At 43.1% G+C, this 19,307-nt stretch overlaps 1 long non-coding RNA gene across 1 annotated transcript; it reads right to left on the bottom strand.

Annotated features, from left to right (window-relative positions):
• Window positions 1-262: 262 nt before the first annotated feature.
• Window positions 263-17,758, bottom strand: LOC122466724. The gene is made up of 2 exons (XR_006292464.1): window positions 17,136-17,758; window positions 263-735 (listed from the first exon to the last, which is right to left on the bottom strand). It is a non-coding gene; the product is annotated as an uncharacterized LOC122466724 (long non-coding RNA).
• Between the last annotated feature and the right edge of the window lie 1,549 nt (window positions 17,759-19,307).

Here is a 19,307-nt window from a genome sequence, read left to right as displayed (position 1 = left end):
CTGGGTCTGGATAATGACTGATTGTTGTTCCTAGTTCTGGGTCTCTCACGAACACTCCAGGTGCAGACCCTGTGTCTGATACCTTTCTTGGGCAGTGGGACCCTTCAGTGAGACTATCTTAGGCCCCCAAACTAGTGCCCTAGTCCTCCCACAAATACCTTATACATGGTCCCTCAGAGTTTCACCTTGTTGTGGGTGCTCTGAGCTTCCTGATTCCCCTCTTCAGGGAGCATATGGAAGGCAAGCAAGGAACACAGGCTAGCAAAGGCAATAGGAACTTTAATCTTGAAAGCACTAGAGAGTTACAGATCTATGAAAAACAATAAAAGCCTTGATGCAACCCCCGGAGTCTGATCTCACCCCTCCTCTGAGTTGTGGATTTGGTCAGTGTCCTCAGGCTAGGAAGCCTTTCCTGCCTTCCTTAGACTGTCTGGTCGTCTTGCATGTTGCAGCGGTCTGGCCCGTGCTTAGAGAAGCAGCCCTCTTTCAGAACAGGCTCTGCCATCCTTTGTCCAAAGAGCTTCAGTCCTGGGAGTTCCGGGCTCCAGCCCCCATCTCCTGTCTGTTTTTTGTGTGGAAAGTCGTTCAAAGTCAGTGGCCCTATTGATAGAAACCCCATTGTTCCAATAGGCTAGGGTCATTCAGTGTTGGTGGCCCTTGATTGCTCTGTCATAGCTGGTTAGACATAGTCTTTCCACTAGGTGACAAGCCCCTGCTACAAAATGATGCTCCAATCTACAAAAGAGGTTGCAATTTAGCATCAAGATCACACTCCAAACTAAAGATTACAATATAAAGTAGAGCCCCTGAAACAAAATGGAGTTCCCAATTTGACAGTCATGTCCCCAGTCTGTCACAGCCTTCATGCTTTCCTAATTATTAAGCTATTTTTTGGGCAATCTTTCTGAATCTGAAGGGCAGAGAGCTTGCATGAGGGCATCTTCATGTCATTTTACTTAATTAATTAATTAATAAATACTCTCTAAGTCCCTTCATTCCCTTCATTTCTTTACAGTATTCACAAGTGATTACTACCTAAACCACCCTTTCAGAGAGTTTATGTATCTAGTCTGTTTATGATCTTATACACATTCTTTTTTAAAGATGCCAGTATCTAACTGGTATAATGAAGAGTCATGTCATTAACTCTAACTGTGCCTTCTAGTTGTAAATGGTAATCATCTTTTAAATTGACTTTCAGAGCCCTGTAGATTGTTTTGAAACCAGGCTTTTCTCTCACTTTAGTTCTAAAAAAATCTTCTATGCCTTTGAATCTGCTTTGGTGGGGAAGATATGGAGGAAATATATTTATACAAGGAAGGTCTACTTTAAGCTATTTGAAGATATTTTACTAGGACTCTGTTACTCAATGGAATGTTCTTCTGCTGTTATGTAAAACAAGGGATAACACTGACCAAAAGCTGAAGAAACTGAGGATAAATCTGTACTGCATATCAAAGTAGCTACACAAATGTAGCCTAGATCAGTCCTTCGTCATCTTTTGAAGATTATTTGCACCTGGTGAAATAGGTTTATCTCCCCTCAAGAAGGTACATTTCTCTGCTGTGACTCAATCTAACTCTTTTTGTTCTCTGTCTTTCTTATGCTTGCAAAGAAATAAATATACGGTAACATCAAGAGCTCTTAATGCTTTGCATGATGAGAAATGACATGTGGTTTGAGGAGTTTTATGGTTCTTGTGCTAATTGCTTTGTGGATTTAGGGCTCAATCTTACAAAGTGCTGTGCGCGCCACACTCCTATTGAAGTCAGTAGCTGTTGAGGATGTTTCACCCCATTCAGGAGTTCCTCAGCATCACCTCATAGGATCTGCCCCTTTTCACCTGATCCTGCACCATTGACCTCATGGGAGTTTTGACATGGATTCCAAAGAACTTGGTATCAGGGCCTTCAGAATGATTTGTCCTCCTCTGCCTCATCCCTTGTTCAGTTCATATTATTATGGCTATGGAGTGAATGTGTGGTGCACAAAACCCTGTGAGATGCTTTACAGAACATGTGAAAACACATAACGTGATATCTGCCCTGAAGTGCTGACAACCTAATTTTAGACCTAACACAGCGAGGGAAAGTAAAAGGCAAAAAGGGGGAATAGGGTAAGGGTTATAGCAATAATGAGATCTGATTTAGTAGGTACATATCCTGATAGCTACATTGTTTAAACAGGATAACTCACTACTTGTGGGCTATAAGGAAGAGATAGGGTTTTAGAAGGATACGATGCACAGAGATTGGGAGGACATTTCATGCACAGCAGGAAATGGAACAGCTTCTATATCTAGCTTCATCATTTCAGCCATTTAAAACTAGACTGGGTAAAACGCTAGCAAATATACCATAGGGAATAATCTTGCATTGGCAAGATGATGGCTTGCATCACTTAAGTGGTCTTCTTGAACTCTTTCTTTCTTGAGTCTACTATTCTAGACAAAACAGTTTGTTCATGGAGTTTCATCTTTCAGTCTGAACGTCCCGGATTTGAAATGTTTACATCAGACTTAAAATGAGACTGGCTAATTAAAAAGCACACCTCACAACCAAACATCTTTGTTACCCTGTGTTTTTAACAACACACTTGATTATGAATAGTGGAGGAATTTTAAAAATCCAGCATACTTTTCTCTTTCATGCCTGGTTTATTTTTTTGTATTTCTCTCAGTTTGCACAATGAAAAATAATCAAATCAATGATGTCAGTTTTACATTAATAATCATTTTCATTTAGAGCGTCTTAAAAATGCAACTTTGGCTTTCAGACACTGCAAAGGAATGATTATTTATTTTAAAAACCTAGTCTTTTTTAGATTTTTTTTTTTTTTTTGGTAAGCTGTGGAAGGATCTTAGATTTTATAAAAGCCTATTTTACAAAATGTAAAATTAGAGTAAATCTAAGCTGCCAACATCTCTTTAATGTCACAGTAGTTTACAGAGAGCATTAGCAGTAAGCTCAATGCAGGTTGAAAGAAGAGGCTATGTTGCTTCAGTTTCCCTTGAATTTTTTTCATCAGCCTGGTGACTACTTGATGACACATTCTTCTGGGTCACATGTTCATGAAAGATGGGCTATATGGGGACACACAGCATGGAAAGTATTCTAACCAGGGATCAGTTATGTTGATGAGCTCCACACGTGTTGTATATTTGTATATTTCTCACATGCATTTTATTAATAGCATGAGACAGAGGGAAAGAAAGAACCAGTTATTATTCTTTATCCAAACAAAAAATAAAGTAGTTTTCCTCCTTATAATGTCATACCTACAAACGGCTTAGTATCTCACATGGCAGCTTCGATATAGCACGATGCCATTAGCAAATGCAGTGAAGAGCAAATGAAAGTCATAGAGCACAGATCTCCAAGCCTACCTAATGGTGTCTAACAGTAGCAAGGAAGAAGTGAGGCCAACAGGAGTGAGAAGCCAAAATTCATAATTTGATAACGAATCGGAGGAAATGGGCACAGACAACTATTCTAAAAGCCTCTTTAGACACCTCATTTTTTTAGGACTAATCTCAAGAACAAGCAAAACAAGAGGCCACCTGGGGACCCATGACGCAGTGGAAGCTTTGCAACTCCTGGGCCAGCCTTATCCTGCTTTGGCCCTGTCTACCACCAGAGGGAAAGAGATCTCCCCACCCAGGTTACCAACTTCCTCACCACCAGTGGAGCAGGAGAATTATCTCTGGTAAGGAGACTGGGGGAGTAAATGCCTCTGGTAAGGAGACTGGGGGAGTAAATGCTCTGCTACAAGGTTACCTATATAATCACCCATATCATCGTTCATCATCATCAGGTCTTCTACCACCTGAGCTAAAGAAGTAGCTCGTAGCAGTAGAAAGCCAAAAGTATAGCTAAATTCAAAAAATAATTAGATGGAGGATAGGCCCATCAATGGCTATTAGCCAAGATGGTCAGGGATGCAACCCCATGTTCTGGGTGTCTGTAACCTCTGATTGCTAGAAGCTGGGACTGGACAACAGGGGGATGGATCACTCGATGAATTGCCCCGTTCTGTTCACTTCCTCTGAAGCATTTGGCTCTGGTAACTGACAAAAGACAGGATACTGGGCTAGATGGACCATTGGTCTGACCCAGTGTGGCCGTCCTTATGTTATTTTCTTATACTCTTCCTGGAGTGAGGGACAGAAGCAGAAGGTGGGAGGGAACACCACACAACACACCATTTTGTTACCTTGACTTCCACAGGCTTCCCAGCAGCTGGAATGGATCAGAAAACTTCCACAATAGTTTCATCAGTTTTGATTTTTTCCCAGAGTCGAAGAAAAATACACACATGGAAAGGGCTTTTATTTGGTACAACTTTCCTATTTTAACTCTGGAAGTATCACTCACTAGAGATGAGTCTGAACTAGATCCAAAGTCCCCAAGTGTTTGGATCCAAGGTTTTGGTTCAGGGTCAACGCTAGTATTCACAGTGTCAGGTTATATGAGGTTACGTTCTTTTAACATGCTCTTCAGGTTGTAATTCATAACACTGTGAGTTAAGATGAAGAATGCTACCAGTTGTGGTTAGTAACCAGCAGGGCAAATTAAAAATGAATGATCATTAATAATGCAGGATCTTTGGATTCCATCTACTCCTGAAATCTATTTCCTCAACAATATTACAGCCTCACAGGCTTTCAATTCAAGATAAATTATAGCTTTTCAGAAATTCTTTCCTGAAGCCATCATAGAAAGGGCAGATGTCTCTGGCATTGGTCATGTCTAATTCAGATGGGAAATTCAGGTCAACCACACCATTTCAGTGTTTAGACAAGGGAATGAGTATTGTCCAGTGGACAGAGCAGGCAAGTAGGAGTCAGACTCAAGATCCATGAGTTCTGTTCCCAACTCTGCCACTAATTTGAATTATGACTTTGGTAAGGCACTTAATATCTCGAGGGCTTCAATTTAACCATTTGTGAAATGGGTATAACAATATATTCTTTTCAGGGATATTGCAGAGCTTAGTTAATGGTTGGATGAAAGGTGCCCTGAGTGGAAGGATTAGTATTATTAAACAGGCGGTGTATTGAAAGGCTTTCTCTCAGAAAAAACAATTTACCACACATAAACCTCAAAGCTTCAAATCTTAGAGATTGGAGGATGGAAATAAATGAGAAAGACATCTTTTTTCAGTGCCAAACACACTATGTCAATAGGAATAATGCATTTACATTTGTACTGGATGCAGGGAATTCAGCGGGGTCCTGTGCCTAGCTAAGGCTCCTAGGTGATACAGGAATACAACTAATAAATAATAATAATGAAATGAAACATGCTAGGCCAGTGGGATTTTCCACCATGTTTAGGAGGATGATTTACCTCCTCAGCTGAGAAAATAAAGATATGTTAGTGGCTAAGAATATTTAGTAAGTCTTCCAAACTGACATGATTTAGTTGTAAGGAAGAAATCAGTTGTAAATTTCACACATTTCTTTTCTCTTCTGACAGAGTAAATTCCCTGCATTCATTCCCTGTAATGCACCTGCTGCTGTTACTTACAGTGGGTTGGAAATGTCATGGTACCATTGAAGTAAGGAACTTTTCTCCAAGGCACTTTGCTAACTTAATTAGATTAAGTTAATTAATTAACTTAATTGTTATTTCCTTCTCCCTAGTATTCTCTTAGGCCCTTCTATCAGAAATCTTTCAGGTGCATCAGTCCTAGGGCTGCCAAGGTCCTGCTGATCACTGAGGCCAAAAGCTACTTAATGTAGTAGGTTGCCCAAGCAGTTTGCAAAGCAGCTCGAAATCCCTGTGGCTAATATAAGAGGTCAAATGGTGCTGTTAGACGCATGCATGCATGGCTCCCATTGACATTAACAGGAAACATTCATGTGTAGCCAAAGACCACATGTGTCCTAAGGTCATTACCATCTGAGGAGACACTCACATCCATGACTATTCCTTTCACTCCCTAATAGTCAGTAGAGTTGCGTCAAAACTGGCAGAATGGAGCATCTTCTTTTCAAAAGGGCAGTAGGAGAGCTCAATACTAGCAGCTTCAACCAGCTGGCTTGTCTTAAACTATCAGCATCATCTACAAGGTTTTTGTTGTTCTTGAACAAACTGGCAACTGCCCACCATTCTGAGCCCTGCAGCCAATTCATATATTACACAGTCACTGAATGAACATTGTGCTGCCCTAGGCAACTGCCTCTATGATTGGGACAGCTGTGATTCTGGCTAATGATATTATCCTATGAAATCTGAGGTTGTAAGAGCCTGCAATCTATGAAACTAGATCAAATACCCAAAGATTATGGACCCCTTAAAAGATATGCTATGAGGATCTATATTCGTGCTTCTTGGAAAAATTACTGTAGGGAACAGTCTTGCACTGATCAAGAGAAAAATGGACTAGAAGAAGGATAGGCCATAGGATTTTCATTCCAGAGACCAGGGTACTAAACCTGGCTCTGCCATAGATAGCCTGTTTGACCTTGGTAAACCACTTAGGCCGCTATTAGATATTTCATACTAGACACCCAATATCCGTGACCACTTTTGAAAATGCTGACCATACTGTAGATACAGCAATCATTTCCTCCACTTCTGAAATGCAGCCACCTCTGGGCAGAAACGTGGCTGCTGTTTAACAACAAATGATGAAGCTCTACGGCAGTTTGTGATAGCAAGTGAAAAATATACATATGCAATTGAAACTGCAGAAATTTTCTGTATAAGCAGAATGCACTAAATGTATAAAAGTTACTGGAACTGTAATTTAATCAGAAGGCAGGGGGCTATGCATCGTCACTCTTCAGAGAGCACAGAGTGACCTTTAATGACCACAAACCGCTGATCCAAAAGACAATGTGGAACTTAGAATGCAAAGGTCTCAGTCCTACGATATCCAAACATTTCTATAGCAGCCATCATCAGATTGTAAAGTCGCCCTTCCTGCTGTAATTCCCAGGTGAGGGAAGGAGCAGAATTGCTGCCATTGATTCCCCATGTATATCTCCCAAGCAGTGCAGCTATCCCTTTGGGCTCAGAAGGGTGCAAACTGAACCCTCATGTGTCAGTAGATTTGAATTTAGCCCTATTTAGCCTATTATACAGTTATATTGCAGTAGCACCTAAAGGCCCCATACTTCTGGGCACTGTACAAACATAGAACATAACATCCCCTGCCTAAAGATCTCAAACCTCTTTGATTACCCATTTGCAAAATATGATGGACATGGTTAAATGCAGAGCAGCTGCTGAGTGTGCAGGCCAACTGGTAAGTAGCCCTCTTAAGAAGAAGGATTATCTTATGTTTAAGGTACAGGACTAAAAACCATGAGGCTGTGGTTTCATTCCTGGTGGTCCAAGCAAGTCAGTTCACTTGCCAGTTTTCCCATCAGAAAAATGGGCATAATAATACATCCTTACCAGAGCAAAGTGTTGCAAAGCTTAATAATTCAATATGGTTTGTATTTTTGTAAATATCTTCAGTATCTTTGGGGAAGGTGCAAAGTTGTATTAGTCTATTCATATGTGACAGGTGAACCCTCCCTGCAGGGAGGCTAGCCCGCTCACCCCACCCCTTCCGTCCAATGCCCTGCCCGCCCCCCCGCATGCCAAAGCCCCAATGCCCTGCCCCCCCATGACTGGAGGAGCCCTGAGACACACACCCCTGCAGCCAGAGGAGCTATGGCCCGCCCACCCATGCCACACTGATTGGCCCCCCCAGCACCAGGCTGAGCTGCTGGCTCTTGACCCCAGTACTAGGCCGAGCCGCAGGCCCTCTCAAGTGCCAGGCTGGCCCCAGTGCCCGGCCAAGCCACCAGCCCCCCCACCCAAGTGCTGCACCAGCCTAAGTGCCCGGCTGAGCTGTCGGCTCCCCCAAGCACCGGGCTGGGCTGCTGGGCCTAGTGCCGTCTCTGGCCACCTGTGGGCCCGAGCCGACATGGGCAGGGCCACAGCCTGGGTCAGGGGTGGCTTAGCTTGCCCTGGCCTTTAATACCTGCCACCCAAGAATCTATTCAAAACGTCACAAAGGAAAAAAATTGTAGAGAGCCAACTTCAGATCTTGAGGTCACGAAGTTTTTCATAAACAAAGACTAAAGGGGCAACCTTTCAATAGGTTTCTAAAATGTTACCACATGACTTTTGCGCTTAAATAGTGCCTTTTGCCTGACATTGAAAGGCAAGCTATAAAGGGAGGTAAGGATTATCTTTTCTTTTATTGCTTGAGAAACTGAGGCACAGAGAGGCTAAGTGATTTAACCAATATCACCCAGCCATCAGTAGCAGCGCATAGAATAGAACCTCATGTGTCTTTCCTCATAGTCCGTTTGTCCTTAGTAATGAGTCAATCCTCCTTCCCCGGTGCTTTCTTTCCATTTTCTTCATAATGTGCATTCAAAGGCAGAATTTTTAATGCAAAAATAGCTGTACCATTTTTAGAGGCACATTGAAAATTTGATCCAGTGCCCATTGAAATCACCTTACTGTACACCTCTTAATGTGGGAAGGGAGGTTGATGGCTAGGCAATATGTCAGTGCTGGCTGCATTATAAAAATAACTAAAATTCCAGTCTTTGATGACATCTACAAATTGTTCCAGCTTTGTTCCTCTGTTTATGGAACCCTCACTAAAAACAATCTCACTTTCATAATGTTGAGTACAGTTCAAAGTGTGTACTATAGGCATATATTTTGTCTAAAATATTGTCAGTGGCAGACATATAATTCTAAAAATATATCTAACTCCTCTAAAGCGGTTTCATTTTTCCTATTGGTCTCATCCTTCTTCAAGCATCAGTAGGAATCATTGTAAGTTACTACCCTCAGAAAAAAAAGCATGCCTATGATATATATCAAGTCACATTTGAAGTTAGTTTGCAATCTTGATAGCAATCTGCACTGATTTTGCTGAACAAAACTTTACCTTTACCAAATCCCACGAACAAATGTTGCATGACCCGGTGCACTGAACAGTGTTAAGTCTGGAGTATTGTGTCCAGTCTGGGCACCACATTTCAGCAAAGATGTGGACAAACTGGAGAAAGTCCAGAGAAGAGCAACAAAAATGATTAAAGGTCTAGAAAACATGACCTGTGAGGGAAGATTGAAAACACTGGGTTTGTTTAGTCTGGAAAAGAGAAGACTGAGGAGGGACATCATAACAGTTTTCAGGTACATGAAAGGTTGTTACATGGAGAAGGAAGAAAAATTGTTCTCATTAACCCCTGAGGATAGGACAAAAAGCAATGGGCTTAAATTGCAGCAAGGGTGATTTAGGTTGGACATTAGGATAAACTTCCTCTCAGGGTAGTTAAACACTTGAATAAATTGCCAAGGGAGGTTGTGGAATCTCTCCATCATTGGAGATTTTTAAGAGCAGGTTAGACAAACACCTGTCAGGGATGGTCTAGATAATTAGTCCTGCCATGAGTGCAGGTCAGTGGACTAGATGACCTCTCTAGGTCCCTTCCAGTCCTATGATTCTATGATTCTAAGTGTTCAGGGTTAGAGTAATAAGGCTGCAGCATATCAACAGAGTAAGCATGTAGACTGATGGGCAACAAGGTCAAGATAAACTGTAGTAACTATGAAGGCTATTTATACCTCTGCATTTGGAGAGGGCACATTCAAATTCATGATGAAAACATATTGGCACTGTAGTATCCTCAGCCAAGCAGCACACTCCAAGCTTCAGGAACAAAGCATCTCTACAATTTTCCTAGAAATGTTCCTAGCCTGAGGTTGTCAGAACATTCATTCAAAACAATTTGATGGATTTTTTTTTGAATGCAGCAAAAACAGCGAATTAAACTAAACCAAAGCACATCTTGTCTACCTCATCTAATTACTGTCCAACCTCCACCTAGACTGCAAAACTCCATGCAATAACGCTTTGCACTTACATATACTGTCTTCCATTCATACACTTAAAAGTACTTTATAAATATTAATGGAAGCAGGAAAGAAGCATTAAGTCATATACAAAAGGTCAGACTAGATCAGACTAGAACTGTGGGGCACACCCCCTTAGGGGGGCATGAAGGACATTCAGGGGGCTGTGGTGGGCGAGGGCCAGCCCCTAAGTGGGGAGGGGAAGTAATGCCACCCAGCCCCGGCCCACCCCCAGCTCTGTTTTGGCCCTGCCCCCAGCCATGGCTCCAGCTCCCAGCCCCACTTCTGCCCCTGGCTGCAGCTCCATCCCTCGCCCCGCGTCCAGCCCCAGACCCACCCCCAACTGCAGCCCCAGCCTTAGCCCCTTTACCCCATCCGTGTCTCTCCCCACCCCACCCCACCCCCGGGAGCCACACCCCATTCCCAGTCCTGGCTCCTGGTGGACCCTCAAAAATTTGGGGACCATTGCTCTAGATGATCTGATGGTCCCTATTAGCTTAAAACTCTGTGACTCCAAGGATATGTCTGCACTGCAATAAAAGACCCATGGCACAGCCCCAGCTGGCCTGGATCAGCTGTGAAGGGGTTGGTCTCAGAGCCTGGGCTCCAGCCCAAGCCCAAATGTTTCCACTGCTTTAGCTCTACAGCACAAGCCCCCTGATCCTGATCCAGATGACCACATTTAGCCAGGGCATAACTGACTTCAGGGGAGTAACAGCAGGGGCATTTGTTCCATTGCCCTCAGATTATATTTGGGGAAACTGAGGCTCAGAGAAGTTAAGTTATTTGACTAGTTTGCACAGGGAATCTGTGCAACAATCAGAAATAGAGTCCAGATCTTCTGAATCCTAGCCCTATGAGTTGGCCACAAGCCCGTCTGGCCCTTGATGGATATATGCCCATCTGGATTTGGCATTTTGAACTTTGTGCATTTTTTAAAATTAGAGTTCTTGTGCACTTAAAAACAGAGTAGCTAATCACTTCAGTTCTGTGTGTTTCACTTCAGAGGGGTTCTTGGCTGCCTTGTTGCTCCCAGGAAGTTACATGAAATATTTGGTTAAGGGTGGGGTATAACACTGCTGCCAATATGTGCCCAGAAGCTGTTATGGCTTGTTAGTAAGATTCCTATAATTCTTAACTGATTTCTCTATGGCTTCCAGAGTAGATTAGCTATCACTGAACCAACATAAGGTGTCAGTGAGCCTTCTGTTCTGGAATTCATTTCTGATGAAAATGCACTTGTAAAGGGTGAAATATATTCCTCCTACAGGCAGCCTGAGTGATCAGGCGATGCGTGGGAGAAGTGCGGGTGAGCTGGGAGGGGTGAACCTACACCTATTCCTGGGGACAAGCTAAGCCCAGATCCTCTGCATAGGGTACTGGAACCAATGTGTGTGCATAAACATGGTTCTTGTGGCACCTTCCCATGCCTGTTGTTGCCTTTGCAACAGTCTATTCATGGTTGACATGGAGACCCTTTCAGCAGCATCCAGGGGATATTCAGACATCCCTGTGTAGCAGCTCTGCTTACATTTGCACTGCCGGGTTCCAATGCTGGGCTTAAGTGTTGTGAGGGCCACTGAAAGACCCTCCACATCAGAAATGAATTTCAGTCAAAGGTAATACACTGAACATTAAACCCCTCCAATGAGGGTAGACCCATCCCCACCCCCATATTCACTCACTGTACCCAGCATACTGAACATAGCCGTTGTGTGGATAACTTACCCCATATCTCGATGTCTGTACTCTGACCGGTTAAACTTTCCCCCCAGTCGGGGAGATTGCAGATTATTATGTGATCCTTGTTCCACCAGCTCCTAAATCGCATTTTGTACCCCTTGATAATCTGTACCTTATCCCCTGACAACCAGAAACTTCTATGCTTGAACTCTGTACCGTTGCTTATTTCAACTTTATCTGCTGATATTGACAAACCAATCTCAGTTCATCTAAGCAATACAAAGATGTTGAGTCTGATTCACATTTTCCACATTTGCACTTTCCACAAAGTGCCCACCTAGCTGCTACCTCTGGCCAGTTTGTGAGTTCCTCAAGTATGGAGGAGCTCTCTGGTGCCAACAATCTCACCCAAGCAGGGCATAGGGGGCAAGTGGGGGGAAAGAAATGGCATGGCAAGGGCATAGAGTTACACTGGCATAAACCCTATCTTACATAAGAATGTAAGAATGGCCATACTGGGTCAGACCAAAGGTCCATCCAGCCCAGTATCCTGTCTACCGACAGTGGCCAATGCCAGGTGCCCCAGAGGGAGTGAACCTAACAGGAAATGATCTAGGGATCTCTCTCCTGCCATCCATCTCCACCCTCTGCCAAACAGAGGCTAGGGACACCATTCCTTACCCATCCTGGCTTATAGCCATTAATGGACTTAACTTCCATGAATTTATCCAGTTCTCTTTTAAACCTGTTATAGTCCTAGCCTTCACAACCTCCTCAGGCAAGGAGTTCCACAGGTTGACTGTGCGCTGAGTGAAGAAGAACTTCCTTTTATTTGTTTTAAACCTGCTGCGCATTAATTTCATTTGGTGGCCCCTAGTTCTTATATTATGGGAACAAGTAAATAACTTTTCCTTATTCACTTTCTCCACACCACTCATGATTTTATATACTTCTATCATATCCCCCCTTAGTCTCCTCTTTTCCAAGCTGAAAAGTCCTAGCCTCTTTAATCTCTCCTCATATGGGACCCCGTTCCAAACCCCTAATCATTTTAGTTGCCCTTTTCTGAACCTTTTCTAATGCCAGTATATCTTTTTTGAGATGAGGGGACCACATCTGTACGCAATATTCAAGATGTGGGTGTACCATGGATTTATATAAGGGCAATAAGATATTCTCTGTCTTATTCTCTATCCCTTTTTTAATGATTCCTAATATCCCGTGTGCTTTTTTGACTGCTGCTGCACACTGCATGGACGTCTTCAGAGAACTATCCACGATGACTCCAAGATCTTTCTCCTGATTAGTTATAGCTAAATTTGCCCCCATCATATTGTATTTATAGTTGGGGTTATTTTTTGCAATGTGCATTACTTTACATTTATCCACATTAAATTTCATTTGCCATTTTGTTGCCCAATCACTTAGTTTTGTGAGATCTTTTTGAAGTTCTTCACAGTCAGCTTTGGTCTTAACTATCTTAGGCAGTTTAGTATCATCTGCAGACTTTGCCACCTCACTGTTTACCCCTTTCTCCAGATCCTTTATGAATAAGTTGAATAGAATTGGTCCTAGGACTGACCCTTGGGGAACACCACTAGTTACCCCTCTCCATTCTGAAAATTTACCATTTATTTCTACCCTTTGTTCTCTGTCTTTTAACCAGTTCTCAATCCATGAAAGGATCTTCCCTCTTATCCTATGACAACTTAATTTACTTAAGAGCCTTTGGTGAGGGACCTTGTCAAAGGCTTTCTGGAAATCTAAGTACACTATGTCCACTGGATTCCCCTTGTCCACATGTTTGTTGACCCCCTCAAAGAACTATAATAGATTAGTAAGACACGATCTCCCTTTACAGAAACCATGTTGCCTTTTGCGCAACAATTTATGTTCTTCTATGTGTCTGACAATTTTATTCTTTACTATTGTTCCAACTAATTTGCCTGGTACTGACGTTAGACTTACCGGTCTGAAATTGCCAGGATCACCTCTAGAACCCTTCTTAAAAATTGGCATTACATTAGCTATCTTCCAGTCATTGGGTACAGTAGCTGATTTAAAGGACAGGTTACAAACCATAGTCGATAGTTCCGCAATTTCACATTTGAGTTCTTTCAGAACTCTTGGATGAATGCCATCTGGTCCTGGTGACTTGTTACTGTTAAGTTTCTCAATTAATTCCAAAACCTCCTCTAGTGACACTTCAATCTGTGACAATTCCTCAGATTTGTCACCTACAAAAGACGACTCAGGTTTGGGAATCTCCCTAACACCCTCAGCCGTGAAGACTGAAGCAAAGAATTCATTTAGTTTCTCCGCAATTACTTTATCATCTTTAAGTGTTCCTTTTGTATCTTGATCGTCCAGGGGCCCCACTGGTTGTTTAGCAGGCTTCCTGCTTCTGATGTACTTAAAAAACATTTTGTTATTACCTTTTGAGTTTTTGGCTAGCTGTTCTTCAAACTCCTTTTTGGCTGTTCTTATTACATTTTTACATTTAGTTTGGTGGTGTTTATGCTCTTTTCTATTTACCTCACTAGGATTTGACTTCCACTTTTTAAAAGAGACACTTTTGTCTCTCACTGCTTCTTTGACGTGGTTGTTAAGCCACGGTGGCTCTTTTTTAGTTCTTTTACTGTGTTTTTTAATTGGGGTGCACATTTAAGTTGAGCCTCTATTATGGTGTCTTTGAAAAGTGTCCACGCAGCTTGCAGGGATTTCACTCTAGTCACTGTACCTCTTAATTTCTGTTTAACTAACCTCCTCATTTTTGCATAGTTACTCTTTCTGAAATTAAATGCCACAGTGGCATTAAACCCTATCTGACCAACCCAAGAAACAGGCCCCATGTATACAGTAAAAATGAAATGGGTGTTACACTCAGCTACTGATAAACTTATCAGCAAAGCCAACAGATAAACCATACCCCCAGGAACACACAAAAACCAAAGAAGGAAAGAGCATCTGAGCTGCATCAACCATCTCCCCAAAGTCTCCCTGTCCTGGAAATCAATTTTCAAGTTTAATGACATCTAATAAATTGCCCTCTGTAACATTAAATCGAGGTCTATTTATAATTATTTGTATTACAGGGGTGCCCGGATGTCCCAGCCAAGATTGGGGCCCCACTGTGTTAGGAACTGCACAGACATGGGCCAAGAGACAGGCCGTGCCCCTTAGAGCTTACACTGTAAAGAGACAAGACAGACTGTGATGGGGTGTCTTAACCCTACACTGGGACAGAAGGGGTTAAGGAACAGTTCCGGGCCCACCTAAGGAGCCTGCTCCAGCTGGAGGAGGAGCTTAAAAGAGACCCAGAGACACGGGGTAGGTAGGAGAGGCTTGTTTTGGGACTGCCTGAGTAAGGCTGAAGTAGGTGTTCTGGCTGCAGGGGAGAGGGCTGCACATAGCAGCCTCCCCAGGCCCTAGAGGAGGGACTAGCCTTTCCCGAGCACTCATGGATCATGGATTCTCATGGATCATCTGTGAGGCTTTGATCATGCCGTGGAATAAAGTGGTAGGAAGAGGCCCAGGGAGGCAGTCTCAAAGCACTCTGGGGTGTTTGCTATCACTGCCTTTTGTAGGGCCCTGGGCTGGAGCCCTGTGAAGGAGCAAGGCCTGGACTCGCCTACTAAGCACTCTCTTGTGAAGGGGGAACAAACCTCTCGTCCTGAAGATAAGGGGGAATAGCGACACTGAAAGCCATGAGACGAGGGTGCGTAACCCCCAGGGGCCTGGAGGTTGTCTGAAGACTCTTTTTTGTTGTTGGGATGTTGGACTACATACATTTTGTTGGACGTGGTTACCCCATAATGGGGGTGGACTCGACTGGTGACCTGGCTGGAGGGCTGAATTGCTACCTACTGGAAGGGGGACATACCACAGTGTCTGAGTGATGTCCCCCAAGGGACACTGGAGCCAGGGGAGAGCTGGGACCCAGTGACCTGACCTCTAGGCTGCACCACTGGCAAGCTCAGCCCTGTCACACAGAGAAAGGGCAGGGGGAAAGGATGAAACATGCAGAATGAGCAATGTGATGGCCTTAAGAGGCATGGTAATGCCAAAATGTTTGTGTTTAAAATATTTTGGGGTGAGCACAGCGGGGGAGGTATAATTGCTGTTGGAATAGGCCAGGAGCAAGTTATTGCCCCCTGCAACAGGGAAGCAGGGAGAGAACTCTCCTTCAGACAGGTGTGTCGGAGGCCCACTGCCTGGTGGGGTTACTCCTCGGGTGATGCTGCCACCACACCATCCTTGCTCCGGGCTGAGTTTATAGGCACGCTCTCGCTCTGAACTCTCGTAGCTCAGAATTGACTTGTCACGTTTGCCTTGAGCTCCTGCTCTGGCCTTGCACCACGCATGGAGCATGTCAATGGATTTTGTTCTGCTAAAGTTAGAGGTTGGGATGTATGCGTGTTTTAAACAGGGCTTATAAAAGAAAGCTTACTTTGACCTTCACTGTGGAGAGATTAGCACCGTTCCATAACTAAATACTGCACCCTTGTTCTAAATATCCCAAGGCAATTTCTGTTTACAGCAGGGCAAAATGTGCTGAGCTGGAAGATCCTACTAGTAATAAAGCCAGTGCTGTCCTGTCATGGGGCCATGGGGATTCCCCACCAATCATTTCTTTATTATGTGGACTTCTGCCCTGCTCATGGAGGGTGCATAACATCTTTGTGTGTTGCTCCTGGAAGAGATGACTTGGGCTGTGGCAATTTGCTGTGTAAAATTGCCTTGTGTGTGTCTGAAACTAGAGAATGAGGAGTCTGTTACTACTTTGCCCTTACCTTTGGTTTCTCCCATCTCATTAAAGTCAGAGAAATGGTTTCAAACTGCTTCCCTGTGGCTAGACCATATAGATATATAGACCAGGCTAGATTCTTCCTGGTCTATATGTGGTTGCACACTGCAGGGTGGGGAGAAATAAGAAGCTTCTTTCCATTTGCACTGCCTGTGCAAGGGGCAGGTAGATTTGCAGCCCCTGATACCTCCTTTCTCCCCTGAGAGCATGTGGTGCCACAAAGGGGACAGGGAGAGGAGAGGAGGAGGCAGGGATATGGCACTGTCTCATCACATATATTGACCCCTAATCTGAAACCCCAAAGGCAGTTTAACAGTCATGCAGCTGTTCTGTGCTTAGGAGCCGTACATACTTGACATACGGGATTTTCATAAACACAGCATTGACTTATTTTGCTCCCACTGACTTTAATGGGGCCACAGTTAGGCCAGCGCGGAGCACTTTGGAAGCCCAAACACACAATGTTTGTAAGATTAAGTACTTGTGGTAACAATACCATTGTAAACTTACACAGAACAGAGCTTTTTATCCTGAAGGATCCCCAAACACTTTACAAACACAGGGCCCCATCTTGCAAACACTTCATACTGATCTTAGTGCTTCCTACAATGAGCAGGCCCATTGCAGACAATGGCATGACTCAAGTTAAAACATGTTTGTAGGATCAGACCCCAAAATACCAGCATTTAGTGTTTCTTGAAAGTATTCCTATACAAGTACTGATCTGCCTTAATGCTACTTGTCTACGGATTTAGACAGCTGATGCTTACATGGACTCTAACCTGGGAATTTTTCTTAGGATATAGACAGATGACAAAGAAGAAGAAAATAACAAACCCCACAACCAAAAAACTGAACCTCCCCCACTAAAAATCACTATAATCTTATGCCCAATCTTTAGAGAGTTTAAATTCTCAGAAGATAAAAGGATGGTCATTTGGCTGTCTCAATTCACTGACTTTTCCAGTGTTTTCTGTTTTTCCTACTAAAGTGGATTTCACTGATCACAGACTGCATGTTTTTTGGTCCAGACCAGAATCCTACCCATATTCCTGCTTCATCCATCTATACCCGATTCACAGCTCAGCGTTTGGCCAGACTAAACAGGCTCACGTGTTGTGCTAGGTGCACTACAAGATCAATTTCATCCAATCCCCATCACAAAGTAACCCAATCTTTGCTCCCAATTACTCCCCTGCACTCCTATGGACATCATGATCTAGATCCTCAGCTGCTGTAAATTGGTGTAACTCCATCAGAGTCAATGAAGCTACATTGACTCACACAGCTGTGGATCTGGCACCAGGTGTTTTACTGCAGTGACAACAAAGGGGAAGGTGTACAGATTACCTGAATTACCAAAAGCAATTTAATTGCTAGATGAATAACCTGTAGCAATCCAGCAACAACTACAAAAAATGACCAGATGAAGCAGAATGAAGACCAAAAATCTCTATGGCGTTGTCATTGCTATTTCCAAGTCAAGGACAACCCATACATGCACAAAATCTATCCTAGTATGCCACGAAAGGCAATGCTGGGGGAAGAGAGTCATGTCCACATGCTTTACTTTTCTAAAACATTAATCTTATCAAAGGTCACTTAGTAGCCAGGCCAGAGTCTCTGCAGGATAGCTGGAGAGTTGGGATGACACACAGATTCTTAAATCTCAGGATTTCCGAAATTAAACAAATTAGGTAGATTTCACTGCAGCCACTTCTAGAATCCAGGGAAAGTTGATCAGTCTTCTAAGGCATTTGCCATCCACACTAAAGAACCCATAAAAATAACCTCTGAACTCTCTTCCTCTTTTGTAGTTGCTTGATTTTGCTGGGTAGCACACTGGATGCAGCCTTGTATGCCCTGTTTCTGAGTGTGCATAATTAAGCCTGATTCTGCTCGCACATACTCTGGTGCAACGCCACTGACTTAATCAGTATAAATTAATCTAAAACTGGGCCCCTAATTCTACTTCTAACATGCCATTTATTTTCAAGAAGTATCAAAGCATCATGAACAAGCTTTCTGCTAGCAGAGCAATCTGTAAAATTAAAGACGCCAAAAAGCACCTGTATAGAAGTTTGTTAATAGCATCAGCATTCAGTTTTTGGACCTTTTTATTTAAATTAAGAAATATAAGATGTCTCTTTTGAGTAATATTCTCCTCCTGTCTATCAAGAGTTCAATGCAGGTCAATACAGCATAATTTGAGAATCAGTGGGCCCAATCTGAAAGCCTTTACTTAGGTGAGTAACAGCAGGGAGTAACAGGATCAAGCCCATAAGCCGTCATTCAGATCTTAGGGGAGAATTTACCCCTAGCAAATGTGTAGATGTTACTCAATGAATTTTGCCTATTTTTTCTTATTCATTAAGTTCCAAGAGGTAGCTAGCAACTTTCTCAAATTTATTCCTTATTCAGAATTATGTAAAGAAAGGGATTTACCCAATAATTTTTGGTCTGTAGATCATTTGTGAGCAGTTCATTGCTGGTATTCAGTATTCAAGCTAATCATCTATTTATATGGTCTCCCAACCCACAGTGAATCTATCCTCACAACTCCCCTGTGAGGTAGGGAAAGATTACTATCCACATGTGATTAAGCAACTTGTCCAAGTTCACAGAGAATCAGAGAAGATTAGGGTTGGAAGAGACCTCAGGAGATCATCTAGTCCAACTCCCTGCTCAAAGCAGGACCAGCCCCAACTAAATCATCCCAGCCAGGGCTTTGTCAAGCTGGGCCTTAAAAATCTCTAAGGAAGGAGATTCCATCCTCCCTAGGTAACACATTCCAGTGCTTCACCACCCTCCTAGTGAAATAGTTTTTCCTAGTATCCAACCTAGACCTCCCGCACTGCAACTTGAGACCATTGCTCCTTGTTCTGTTGATCTGCCACCACAGAGAACAGCCTAGCTTCATCCTCTTTGGAACCCCCCTCCCC

Source organism: Chelonia mydas, chromosome 7 (genome assembly GCF_015237465.2).
Source record: "Chelonia mydas isolate rCheMyd1 chromosome 7, rCheMyd1.pri.v2, whole genome shotgun sequence".
NCBI lineage: Eukaryota > Metazoa > Chordata > Testudines > Cheloniidae > Chelonia > Chelonia mydas.
The sequence above is the reverse complement of the archived record's forward strand: the minus strand, read 5'-3'. Positions and strand labels throughout refer to the sequence as shown.